The following is a 12269-nucleotide window of genomic DNA, read 5'->3' on the forward strand; positions in this document are numbered from 1 at the left end:
GCGATCTCATTAGCTACGGAGTGATGATAAGATACTCGTTGATGTATCCATCGAAAGATGCACCGTGGGTATAACACGCGCAAAGAGAAGTCTCGATTTTTTTCATTTTGTTTCTAAACTTTTATAAGCTCGTTTTTTTTTTTTATTATTGTTTAATGTGTGGACGGGAAAGAGACCTTATTGTGCCGCCGCGCAGCTTTTTCGCCGCACGCGTCGAAACTAGACGCCGCCGCCACCAGCTTCGCGAGAGAATTTGCACGACCAAGAAGGTGCATACACCTGCGAGCGCTGCATTGCCCATTAGCTCATAGCTGCATGCATGTACAGCGTCGAGGAGACGTTGATGGTGATTCCGGCAGCATTCCTGTGTATTCTTCTCTTTACTTTTTTTTTTTTTTTCTTGTGGACGATGTCAGAGGAGGCGGCTTACCGGCTGACTGGTTGGCTGGCCGGCCGTTCCGAAGGTGTGCGTGTCTCGTCAACCTAATGGCCGACTTGGGGGGTTCCATGAAGGTACGGGTAGTACCCTAGCTAGGACGTACGGGTCCGGGGATGAGGCGGAGGCAGCGAAGCACTCATGCTCGCTGCCGCCAGGTTTTCTCTTTCCAGCGGTTCCTTTTGTTGCGCAACCGCGGCTTTCTTTTTTATATTGGTTGCACCTTTACCGCGCGATTTGAGGAGACCTCACAAAGAAACATCCTTGACACGTGGCCACAGTGGGCGGGAACTCGTTTTTTTTTTCTTCTTGCATGCACGACGAGGCGTGAAACAATTTTCGGTCAATGGATTTTTTTTTTTTTTATACGCTGGGCGTAAACATGCTTTCAATTTCTTCGCTTTGAATTTCACCAGTTCGGTGTTTTTGTTTGTTTTATGTCTCAAATTCAACTGAGAATGATCATGCTTTATTATTTCTTTTTCTTTTTTTAGCGGGAGTTTCATGCATTGATTTTTATTGAAGCGTTATTACCAGAGGAGGCAATTACAAGGTGTTACCAAAATCGGGAGGGCGTTTTAATGAGTCGATTCCCAATATTTATATTAAAGTCAATATTTTCTGTGTAGTTGGACATTACATTGGAAAGCACACTATATACACAAGTTAGCGTTGGTCGAGGGGTACTATACTCGTAGATACAAGTCTTTAAAGTGTGATACATATTGCTTAACCCTTTTATCTTGCCCATTAGAGGACCAGATTTACAGTCTCATAAATATTTTATTATTGTTCCATTTTCCTATAGTGTTTCTATAAATTATTCAGAAACTGGTCGCTTCTAAAAAGGACAACACACAGATTTCCATGTATGTATGCAAGCGGCTGCTAATCCTTTGTCTTTCTTGTAAATCACTCGTTGAACAATGAAGGGCTTTCCCCGTCGCGTGGCATATATTCACGGCTGGGAAGCCGAAAATCTGCGTGCATACAGTCTGTCTTCCAGACTTGGACCACTTTCGCAACATGCTAAATAGGGTAGAGAACATTTAAACAAAACGAAAACAAAAGACAGCAGGTGCCGCCGCGCTTGTTCTAACGAGAAGAATCTGATGTAACCTTGTCCTCGTTAAGAGCACTCGACTCACCCAAACCTTGCTGAGGTTTGAAAAGAAAAAGAAAGGGATACGCACACAACGCGACTCTGATAGCTATAGCTCGACGCCGAGGACGCTCTTTGGGACGCGCCCACGGTATACGCGCACACATGACACACACAGGCGAGTATGACAACGCCACAAACTCCGTTTTTTAATGCGCCGCTATATATTTGTTTCTCTCGTTGTGCGCGTTCCCTGGTGGGAGAACGACTGTGCTCAGTTCAACCCTAAGCTGACAGTGCGGTGGAAGCTACGCGTTCCCCGGTGCGTGACGTCAGTGCGTGCTTCCATTGACGTCACATATCAGCGGCCATATTGGTGGCCCCGATGTTGAGCGCGGACGTAGTACCTCCTGCAGCATTATTTCACACCGCCGAATTTCGTTTTTCTCATCAGCAAGAACACGTAGGAATTACCGCTAGCATGGTTAAGAGACGTCACGCGCAAGCCATGTGTACACCTGACCTGAGAGTGTGCTAAGCCTAACTTGAAAGCGATTTGAACATGGTCAGACGCGTTGTTTTTATAATCGGTTGCAGCAACGTAAGAACTGCAGGGCTGGCTTCGGCTACGAATACCACTCTCTTCTCAATGTAGAGCGCAGATCGAGACGCATCGATTATTAAGCGAAGCTTTGTTTTTTTCTAGGCGCCAATACTGAAACAAGAAGGCTCTGACGGGTGTTTGTCACTTTCCGCGAGGTCAGAAAATGTAGACGTTGAGTGGCGATGTGATGTCGCAGCTTTCTTTGAATTTGAAGGTGCAGCTTCTTCAATAGTTCTCATGTAGCAAGAGATTATATGCGTATCGTGATGATGTTTACCCAAACCTGGGGCACATGGAGTGAAAAGTTTCCAGTAATATATATATATATAAAGAATAGGGTCACTTCTCATCTCTTTGCCCAGTCTCGGGTTAATATCACTATGGTAAACTTCCACCAGCTCGCGTGCATACAACTCTACTTCCGTACATGCATGTAGTATTGTTTTTCAGTTCGATGAATTTGTAGCTGGATTTATGCATTCTTTTTCTTAGGCTCGTTCGGAAGATACAACAGCATTTTCTTTTTAGTTTGAGTTTGGTACCGCAAGCTACGCATGTATATACAACCACAACCCGTTTTTCTGTTCTTTCGATTGCCTCCGAAAACGGCGGGTTAAGTTGGCTATAAAAGAAATACTAAGCGATTGTGCTTGTTTGATTGAAGCGAAATACTATAGTATAAAATAATGGAGAGACGAAAGTTGGCGAGTATGCTTTCATGGGGCCGGGTGGGTTTTCTCGGTCGGTTCGGTCGTGCGAAAAGACGCGTGGCAATATGTGCGTCCTCCGTAGTGTGTGTAACGCAGACCGTTTGAACTGTCTGCGATACTTGTTTGTTCATTACGTAAGGAATAGTGCAGGCCGCAAGTTAGGTCCGAGCAGCAAAGGACATCCCACATTTTAGTTATTAAAAGTTAGATATTTGCGTAAGTAACAGCAAGGTGTAAGATAAAATGCACTTTACTAAGCAATAATCACTTAACTGAGGAGAGCACCTTGCCGAATACCTGTTTCTCTTGACCCTAAGCATTTTTCTGATTAAGCTTAATTATAAGCAATTGACAGCATTTTTTTTTTTTTTTTTTAAGGCTGAGTGTCTCGTTTCGCCTGCTGAGCAGTTGTCTACACAACAGCTCTGTCCAGCGATGGAGGTTGTCTGCACCTCTATCGCTTTAAGCTTAAGTAGGGGTATGCACCGAAATAGTTATCTTTTATCGGGTATGTCGAAAACAAAATGTTATTTCTGTCTACAAAAGGTGGACCCTCGTCGCAAGTAACGGAGGACCATGGAAGGGAGTGAATTCGCTTCGCACGCAGACAGACACGTACACAGTATAAGTCTGTGTACCCGGTATTCCAGGCTGAGGTACGCAGATTTGACCAGCTACGAACACTCGGGAAGAAATCCTTCCTGAACCAAGGACTCTCTCTCTTTCTCTTTCTTTCTCTCTTTCCGTGTCTGCTGCCCGCGTAACAAAATTCACGCGGAAATCGTTTCCTGGATGAAAAAAAGAAAAAAAGCGTAGCTCCCGCCTCAGCAACCGCTCTAATCAGCGTCGTTTGGAAGGGCAAAGAAGGCACAAAAACAAAAGACTAGCGGGCAGAGAAAGGAAGGGGATAAACGCAAACGCGAGACAACATAACCTGGAGAGTTCTCCAACTTCCAAGAGACAGGAAAGAAGAAAACGGATCTTCGCTTTTTGTGCTCGTAGGTTTCCAGCCGGTCCCTATCGCCCTCTGCGGAGAGGCGAGCTCGATCGAGCGCCCACGTTCGTTCTAAGGTCGGTCGAAGGGCCATCAAAGCGACCGAGGACGGCGCGACCCGGCACCACCGCATCTGCCGCCGCCACCGCCTTGGAGGAAAAAGGAACACACACAAAAGGAAGAAGGAAAAACAAGGAGCATAAAGATGGTCGGGCATCGAGAGTGCAAGTGAGAAACATTGCTCGTCACCGAGCGCGCAGAAGGCAAAACAAAAGCGCAAATTCAAGGTCGGTCTAAGTAAGCCTTTCAGCTGAAACCGGTCCGTCCTGCTGCCGCTGTGGCATGGTCGTAAGAAGAAAAAGAAGAAAGTCAAGCGAAACAACGAGGCAAAAATGAGCGAAAAAAAATTCGTCGCAATCTCTAGAAGAAAAAAAAAAATTACACCTGCGCAATAAAAAAAGAAAAATGGGGAGGTAGTTTTTTATATTATCATTTGTTTAAAATTACGGCTGTTGTAAAAGTAGAATCATCGCAAGCAGTTTCTTGCAGGTAAACGCACGCCGGCGCAAGGCAGTCCTTGGAGCTTGGGACAAGAAAGAAAAACAAAAATAATTAGAACAACAATAAAAATGGAGAAATACAAAAGAAACTAAACAGGCAAAAGATGGTCACGCCCACATCATGTGACACGATCGTAGAAAGCCTTCCCTGAACCGTGGTACGAGGCGCACTATGGTACGACCAGGTGGGAGGACCGACAAACAACAAGGAACTTATCGTAGCAACGCATTCAAGTTGAAACATTAGTAGCCGTGCTGGCATATTTCATTTGCGGGTGTGGGGAACACCCATACATGTGAGGCATGTCTGCTCATGATATCTGCGTCGAGCTACAGCGTTGTACTTGTAACCTGCCTACTTCAGCGAATCGATGCAAAACGATTATATAAATAAATTGATCGATTGATTGTAACGTGTATATTAAAATAAAAGTGATTCCTCACCTTGGCTGTAAGCCATGGCGCAAATCCCTCTTGTTCTCAATAAACCTAATCATTGTTTTTTGTTTTTGAGTAACTGAGCAATGACTGACGCAGAATTCTGTATGGATCATTCCGGTTCTTAAAACTAGTTTGACCGCTTTTTTTTTTTTTTTTTCATAACAGTTTTAGTTAAAAAAAAAGTTGTGTGAATCAATCTGTAAATAAAAACCACGGACGTCCGTCCACCGATTTAGCTAGCATGCACGTCTTTTTCTATTTTGAAACAGCGTAATAACTTGGACGCTTCTTCTTCAGATAAAGTCTCTGTGCACCCACGAGAGAAAAGTTCGATGACTCGAAGTCGCACAGCGAAATTTAACGTCTACGGTAGAGTCACTCTTGCTTTGCCTCAGGTCTGAACGGACTGGAGATACGCAGCAAACCTGCAACGGCAACAAAAATAAACAATTTCTTTAGACTCACGTCGGAGATATCGGGAATGGGAGACTTGACGGACGTGAAAAGAGAGATGGAAGAGCGTGAAAGCTGAAGTCTAAAGATTACGTGGCGTGGATTAGGAGTCATGCAACCTACGGGATCAGAAACGACTGACAGCTCTTCTACTGTGGTGTAGTTAGGCTCTTCGGACACCTCGCCTGCATTATTGATGGGTTACCTTATCAATCGAGCCGGTTTCAAACCAAACAGTCCCGAGCTTAGAGAGAAGCTGGCAGCAGGTCTAATCTTACACTCGAGCATGCAAGTCGATGAACCGTCCAATCAATTATGCGATTAGACGAAATTGATGTCAGTGACACGCAGCCTTGTACACGTTGATCGGAAAAAAGATATCGATTATATTTACGATTACTCTTGGTTAAAAGTATTCAATTAGATTACTTGATTACTTGAGAACAAAAGTAATTGGTTCCTACTTGAAAAAAGTACCGGTTACTTTTGCGACTACTTAACATATTTAGAACGACAATTTCTTCTGTCATTTGGAAAACGGGTTTTTCGTACTGTCCATTATTGTATTAGGATAACCGAATTATAAACTTCTTATTCCACCAGTTTTGGAAAACCGTCCTCCTGCCCGAGACCAGGTTCGAGAATTTCTTGGAAGGAACCGTGCAAGCAAAGGGAGCCATAAAAAGGGGGAGAGAAAAATAGTGACGGTTTCAAGTAATTTGAGTACTTCCAAACGTCGTCGGATTACTCTTGTAGGCTACGTCCTAATAAATGTATTCAAGTTATTGCAAAATTACTCAAAAAGGTATCGATTACAACTTAAGTGATTTGATTACTTGTAATCAGTATACCGTACAAGTCTGACGACACGACGCTGTCATTGACATCGACTCCTTGGAAAGGTAAAAAAAAAAGAAAGTGAGTGACTGTATTTATAACAATTAGTGTTTTTTTTTTAAGCGTTGTCTTTTTAAGTTGACGTGGCTCTGAAAGACAAAAGAAAAGCAGGGCAACTTATTAAAAAAAAAAAAAAAGTTACCTAAAATTATCTGACTGTCATATGTCGAAGTGGTCCGCCAAGTCCTAACCAGATATATCTTTTTATCTCAACATTTACTTTTACTTGACATATCGTGCGCATTACCCGCAGGTACCTCTGTCACCCCACCCCTCGTCTAGGAATATGGTTCGTTGGCGGGGAAGCCAAAGCTCACGCTGCAGAACCCGGGGATCCTGGGCCCAATCCCCGCCCCTGTCTGTTTCGTTCTGAATGAGCAGCGTACCGGTGCGTGTGCGGTCGTATCACTACTGCGTGGAGCACGTTAAAGATCCCGGCTAGCCGTCGTACCTCAATGGCCAAATTTCGTATCTTCAACGGAAACACCAGACGCCCATGAGGAGCTATCTCACTTCCCAGGCTGTCTAAGCATGCACAGGCCGTAATTACAGCTACATACATCGTCCCCGAATGCGCGGGACCCCTCAGTCGCAAGCATTATATATAGAGTGCCCAACACCAACTCAGCGTTGTGGGCCAGCAAGCATCTTCGTCACCCCATCAAAGAAGTGCGCCCCCAACGCCCGCTTCTCCCGAGGTAACCCAGAAGCTATATCTTTAAATTTGTCCGTCTACGCATATTCCTCTTCCTCGCATGCACGGGGCCCCCCTTTCACCATCATAAGCGTTATGTGGAGCACCAAACGCCAAGTCCGTGTGGGCCTGCAAGCATCTTCGTTAGCCCATCGAAGAAGGGCATCGCCAACGCCCGCTTCTCGCGACGGCAGCCCTCGGCAACAGGCCGCCACAGCTGCACGCAGTGGGGCTCCCGACCTCCAGCGATGGCGAAGGAGCAACGCCTTCAGTTCCGTAGCCTGTAGGTCTCCTGGCGATCGCGACTCGGCCTCAATGTCGCCTCCAAGGCTGCTTGGCTCAACGCCTGTCTCGGTGTTTGCTGTAAGGTCCTCCAGCGGGACGGCGCGCTCCTCCGATTCCCGAGACCCGTTCTTTGTGCGGATTGAAGAAGAAAGAGGAATAGAAGATCGGCCCTCTTGGTTCTGTTTGAGATGTTTGGGATAGAGTCTCTGGGGAAGTACAGAAAGAGCGGCAAGGCGAGGGCAGACTCGAGCTGCCTTTGCCTCGTCCTGGTGGCGCTCTTCAGCTATTTCGGCTCCGAAGACCCCTCGAGACAAGGACATTGTTCAGACACTTCATCTCCTGCTGTTGTTCTTTTTTACGCTGTGTTTGTCGCACGACTGAATGATATCCGTGTAAAATATTCGTATGAGGGGCAGGGGGCTTGGGGGGGGGGGGGGGGGGGGTGGATATGATTACTATATGAACGAAGTGGAAACAAAATGTGTCGCAGGGTACACAACATAATCTTTCTGAGATAATTTCCGAATAAAAATTACCTGTTGTGGATACATGGTCGATTGCGAAGAGTATAAATTATATTAAGATCATCGCTTTCTCATATTTGATTGTTGTTGTCGCAAACAAAGGCTGAGGAAGATGCTGGAAGTTCACCAGCCCCCCTCGTTGTTCTTTGTTATTTCTATGATGATATCCCTGTTTGAACTTGTTCCTTTACCGATCAAAAACACCCTCGTCCCGGAAACAAGAAATCAACTCGGGTTGCTACAAACAACTCACACACGGTCTCTATTTCTATTTCTCCTACTCTCTCCCTGTCTCTCTCTCTCTTTACATTGAGACATGGCTACACGGACATATAGCCATATTGCCCTTGACGAGTTTTTGTGCAACGTGTTTACAAAGAACGATCACGTAAGCCGCTTGATAGATGCTACACTCCGCACCTTGGCCGGGCACCAAATGCGCGCCGTATATGTGCGTTCGCCATCGTCGACATTGCTGATGGCTGTTTCCCAAAAGCGACAACGAAAAAAGAAAATTCACTCGCAGCCGCGCTCGGTGTGCAAATGATTACGACGCCCCCTGCGACACAACAGCTCAATAGTGAATGATGTGACGCAGAGCGCTACGACGCTGGGCAAATACGAAGCGGAATTTTCTGAGCGCCGAGCCATTACGTTGTCCGAGCTATAGAGTCACTATAAGTATAGCTATACGGCTTAGAGTAGTCGCATTTCAGTGGTGACGTAGCAATTAAAAGGCGTGAACAAAACAGGACGAAAAAAGACACCCGTACGACACGGACAGCCCGGGGGGGGGGGGGGGGGGGGGGGGGGGGGGGGGGGGGCGCCCGGTCTCCGGGTAGCAAGGCGTCCCAGTCGCGCGTGTGTGTTGGGGGGGGGGGGGGGGGGTGCCACCTCTGGCAGCACCCGGCACTCCCCTCCCGCCCTCCCCCTCTCTTCAAGCTTTACTGATCGGTTGCGATCTCGGGGAGTGAAGGGGGGTACGAAAAACATACGGGCCCCGGGGGACGCCGGAGGTGCGCAAACTCGTTCCGGCAAATTATCTTAAGCTTTTTCTGAAATCGCAGAAAACGCTTTCCCGTCCTTGAGAAACGTTAAAACAGTTCGCAGCAGAGCGAAACAATATCACGTAAGCTTCCTGACGCCGTCTATAAAGTTCAGGAAGTCGAATGGAATCACCAAAATGGCTGCTCCCACAAGAAAATTGAAATGGGGTGCCAACACTTTAAGCGTAATTTACTTAGGGGCTCCAGTTGCGTTGTCCGAGCCAGTCATGTGGCGAATCAGGTCCTCTTCATGACGTCACAGCGGTCAGTTTTCGTGTCTCGTATTCTATAGGTGACCGTGACACATGGTCGCGTAAAGCTCACCACGAATATCGTGCTCGAAATTAGTTGGTTGAAGGAAGGAAATAAAAAAGTCAGGGGTGTTTTTTTTTTTTTTTTTTCTACGTGTGACCTTATTACATTCCGAAGTCAGATATATTTTACTCTCGCGCGTAAAGCGCGGGCGAATAAATCACGCGTCTAAACTGACATAACTTTTGCTGGAAATTTTATGACTTCGTACGACCGGCCGTGTTTGTCGTACAAACTGGCGATCGGCCAAAGTAACCCTCGAAGCGTGCCCGAAACATATATATTAGGAAACCTGCTCCAAACATTTATTTTGCACCATCCAGAAATGTTAATTTCACGTTCATTTCTAGCGGAACTGCCTCCGTTGTTTCTTCCTTTCTTTCTTCAGGAACGCGCTACTTTACGAAGGAGTCCACAACCACAAGTTACCGAGGAGGAGAGTCAACGAAGTCGGAACGGCTACAGCAAGAGACCCCGCTGCCAGCGGTGAGTAAACCGCGAACTAACGGCGCTGCGGTCGCTTTCCCCGCGCTCTTCATGGCGGCCGTATATTCAATCGCTCGCGAGCCTCCATCCAGTCCAGTGCTATTCCCTCCTCCGTGCGCTGCGCCGCTTTGGATGGTCCCCTGACGGACATACGACAACTCGCGAGTCGGGACGTTCGGTGCGCGTGCTGCTCTTCTCCTTCTCTTCGCATCACTTCGCCGTTCTCCAACGGAACATAGACCACCGAACATTCGTATCACTTTCTCATTCCTCGTGAAGTTCCAGTCGCTAGCACGCCTTCTAGATCTGTGTGTGTTGTTGGCTTCCGCAGTTTGCTTACTGATTCGTACGGTGGTGAATCTGCCCGTTTCTCGTCAGTGTTTCGCCCCTCGACACGTCGGCGAACACGACAACCTGACAGGAGTTTGGAACGTTGACACTGGATCCCTCGTATTCAGGGTAAGTGTTGTCATATGTCGCCCTCTTCTCTATGCACGCTATTTTGTTCTCAATAAATAAACCAGGTTGTGTACAAAGGAGTGTCTCGTAGGGGCGAACGTAGGATGTATCTACTGCCAGTGACGAGTCCGAAACTCTCGAAGAATCGCCTCCGTAATAGTTAGATTTTTGTTTGTTTTTGTTTTTAACCTCTCGCCCGTACGCAGCGATGCGATCACAGTGGAAATTTCTTAGACCGGTTTGGTTGCACATGGATTGTGGTCTGGTCGAGAAGCCTCGGAGTATGTTGCTGGGCTCAGCTGTTTCTGTAACCTTCGCAGACTACACCGTGAGCCCGTCGTGTTAACATACGCGGAGCTCGCGGTAACGCGTTAGGCAAATATGCTTTTTGGCCTTAGTTCTTTTCCATTCATTGCCTCGTTCTGAACAATATACGCAATTGTAGGTGCACAGGAATACGGATAACGAAACACATCTGCGGAGACTTCAGTACGCTTCTTTGAAAACTCACCTAAGATCTTTTTTCGTATGGAAATCTTGTGTACTTTCAAAGTCAGAATGTCTGTTTAAAACGTTTCCAAATCGTCGCAAATTATTTGTTGTTGCTGGTGGTGGTAAAGGTATGGTATACGGCAGCCATTCATATATCCGCGTGAGGTACGTGTTCCCAGGTAATTAGGTGCCGGCATACAACCTTACTTTCATCGCACAACAGCTCAAAAATATGTCGAGTACACGCAAATTCTAAGACCGCAAGGAAGTTATGTTAGTTTAAGTCGAAGCGAAGTATCATTTCTTGAGTTTGAAGTAACCGGTCCCATAATATGAGAAAAACATTCTTCACTTTACAAACTAAACATTGAATTTAACTAAAACACAGGAGAAAAAATGGATGTATGAGACATACCCCGTGCCACATTGCTTATTTCCAGCAAAATGGACAATTGGGCGAGTTGGTAAGAGTTCATCATAACTTACAGCGCGACTGGGACGAGGAAAGACAGAGGAAAAAAACACAGGACAAGCTCTGAACTAGCAGTTGCTAGTTCAGGTATGATAAGCTTATTTCATACTGATCCGTGCGATTTTCGAACAACGCAACACGTTTTAGTGGCAGATTATGGTTCATTACGGAGTTGCAGGGTCCCGCATAGAACCTGCCCCTTTAAGATTTTTATAATCTTTCTATTTTCGTAAATTGGTTTCTTTCTTGTTTTTCTTTTTTTGTTTAACTTTTTTGGGTCTTGCGTACGAGCTTTCCGGTTTGGCGCCGAGGTGCCGGCGAAAACCAAACCGAAACCATCGACGCAGGAGCGTCGGGCGCGGGGCTAACGGCTTGCGCTAAATCGTCGAAGCCCTTCGCGCGCGTTCGTGCAAGCGCGCCTCGCAGCCGGGCGGCCGAATGAACGCTCCAATTTTGCGCGGCAACAGGAAAAAGTGCTCTAGGGGCGACGCCGGATCGGAACTAGTTTCCGTTAGCCGTTCGGATTGGAATCGCGGAGAACCGTTGTGTGCTCCACTTGTCGTCACTGGGGCTGCCCTCGGGTCGTTTCTTTGCCAGTACAATCCAGATTTTCGAGTCGTATCGCACGATGTTGACGGGGAACGTGACGGTCGCGGCAAGGTTACAAATTTCAGTTCTGAAGTTTGGGCCCCGAGATGAATGGGTTCTTACCACACCAAAGTCACTGGCAGGATGAGAACAACAGGCAACGAGCGCGTGCTGGAGGCCGAACACCCAAAAGAGACCCCCCCCCCCCCCCCCCCCGTTGCACTCACCCTGTCACTGACTAGAAAAGTTTTGATGAGAGCCTTTCCACTGTGACGTAAGGACACTAAAAACCGGCGATTGTTTGTTCTTGTCGTGTCGCGCTCTGTCCCATAATTCGAGGTGCCCCGACCAAACATCGTGCCGACTCTGTCAAAAAAAATGTAAGCCACACTGGCAGTGATTTTGTCAGGTCCTTCCCGGTGAACGGGAAAGAAAGAAATGAAATGGTACACCCTATCATCGTAGAACGCGTTCTCTGTCGCCCCACGATGAATTTGGCACACCAACTCTGGTGGGACGGTAACAGTCGTGGCCTGCATATTTCATACAGTATTCTGGGGCTTCATTAGTTGGGGACATATAACAATCAATATACACGCCGTCGCGCGCTCAGTACGCGAAAAAAAAATCAACAATCGAGTTTGCTTTATTGGTCGCCTACACTTTATAGCTCCTGTTTGCAAACAGTGCGAGTTATCGCAGGAGTGTCAATGG

At 46.8% G+C, this 12269-nt stretch overlaps 1 protein-coding gene across 1 annotated transcript in view; it reads left to right on the plus strand.

The window, feature by feature from the left end:
* Nucleotides 1-9612: 9612 nt before the first annotated feature.
* The window catches only part of LOC8033456 (Ig-like and fibronectin type-III domain-containing protein 1), a 128266-nt gene continuing 125609 nt past the window's right edge, over nt 9613-12269 (plus strand). The window contains exon 1 of the mRNA XM_042292495.1: nt 9613-10003. The gene's annotated coding sequence lies outside the window, so the exon portion shown is untranslated. The remainder of the gene's footprint in view (nt 10004-12269) is intronic.

The sequence above is a fragment of the Ixodes scapularis genome, unplaced genomic scaffold (genome assembly GCF_016920785.2).
Source record: "Ixodes scapularis isolate PalLabHiFi unplaced genomic scaffold, ASM1692078v2 PGA_scaffold3__209_contigs__length_174095766, whole genome shotgun sequence".
NCBI lineage: Eukaryota > Metazoa > Arthropoda > Arachnida > Ixodida > Ixodidae > Ixodes > Ixodes scapularis.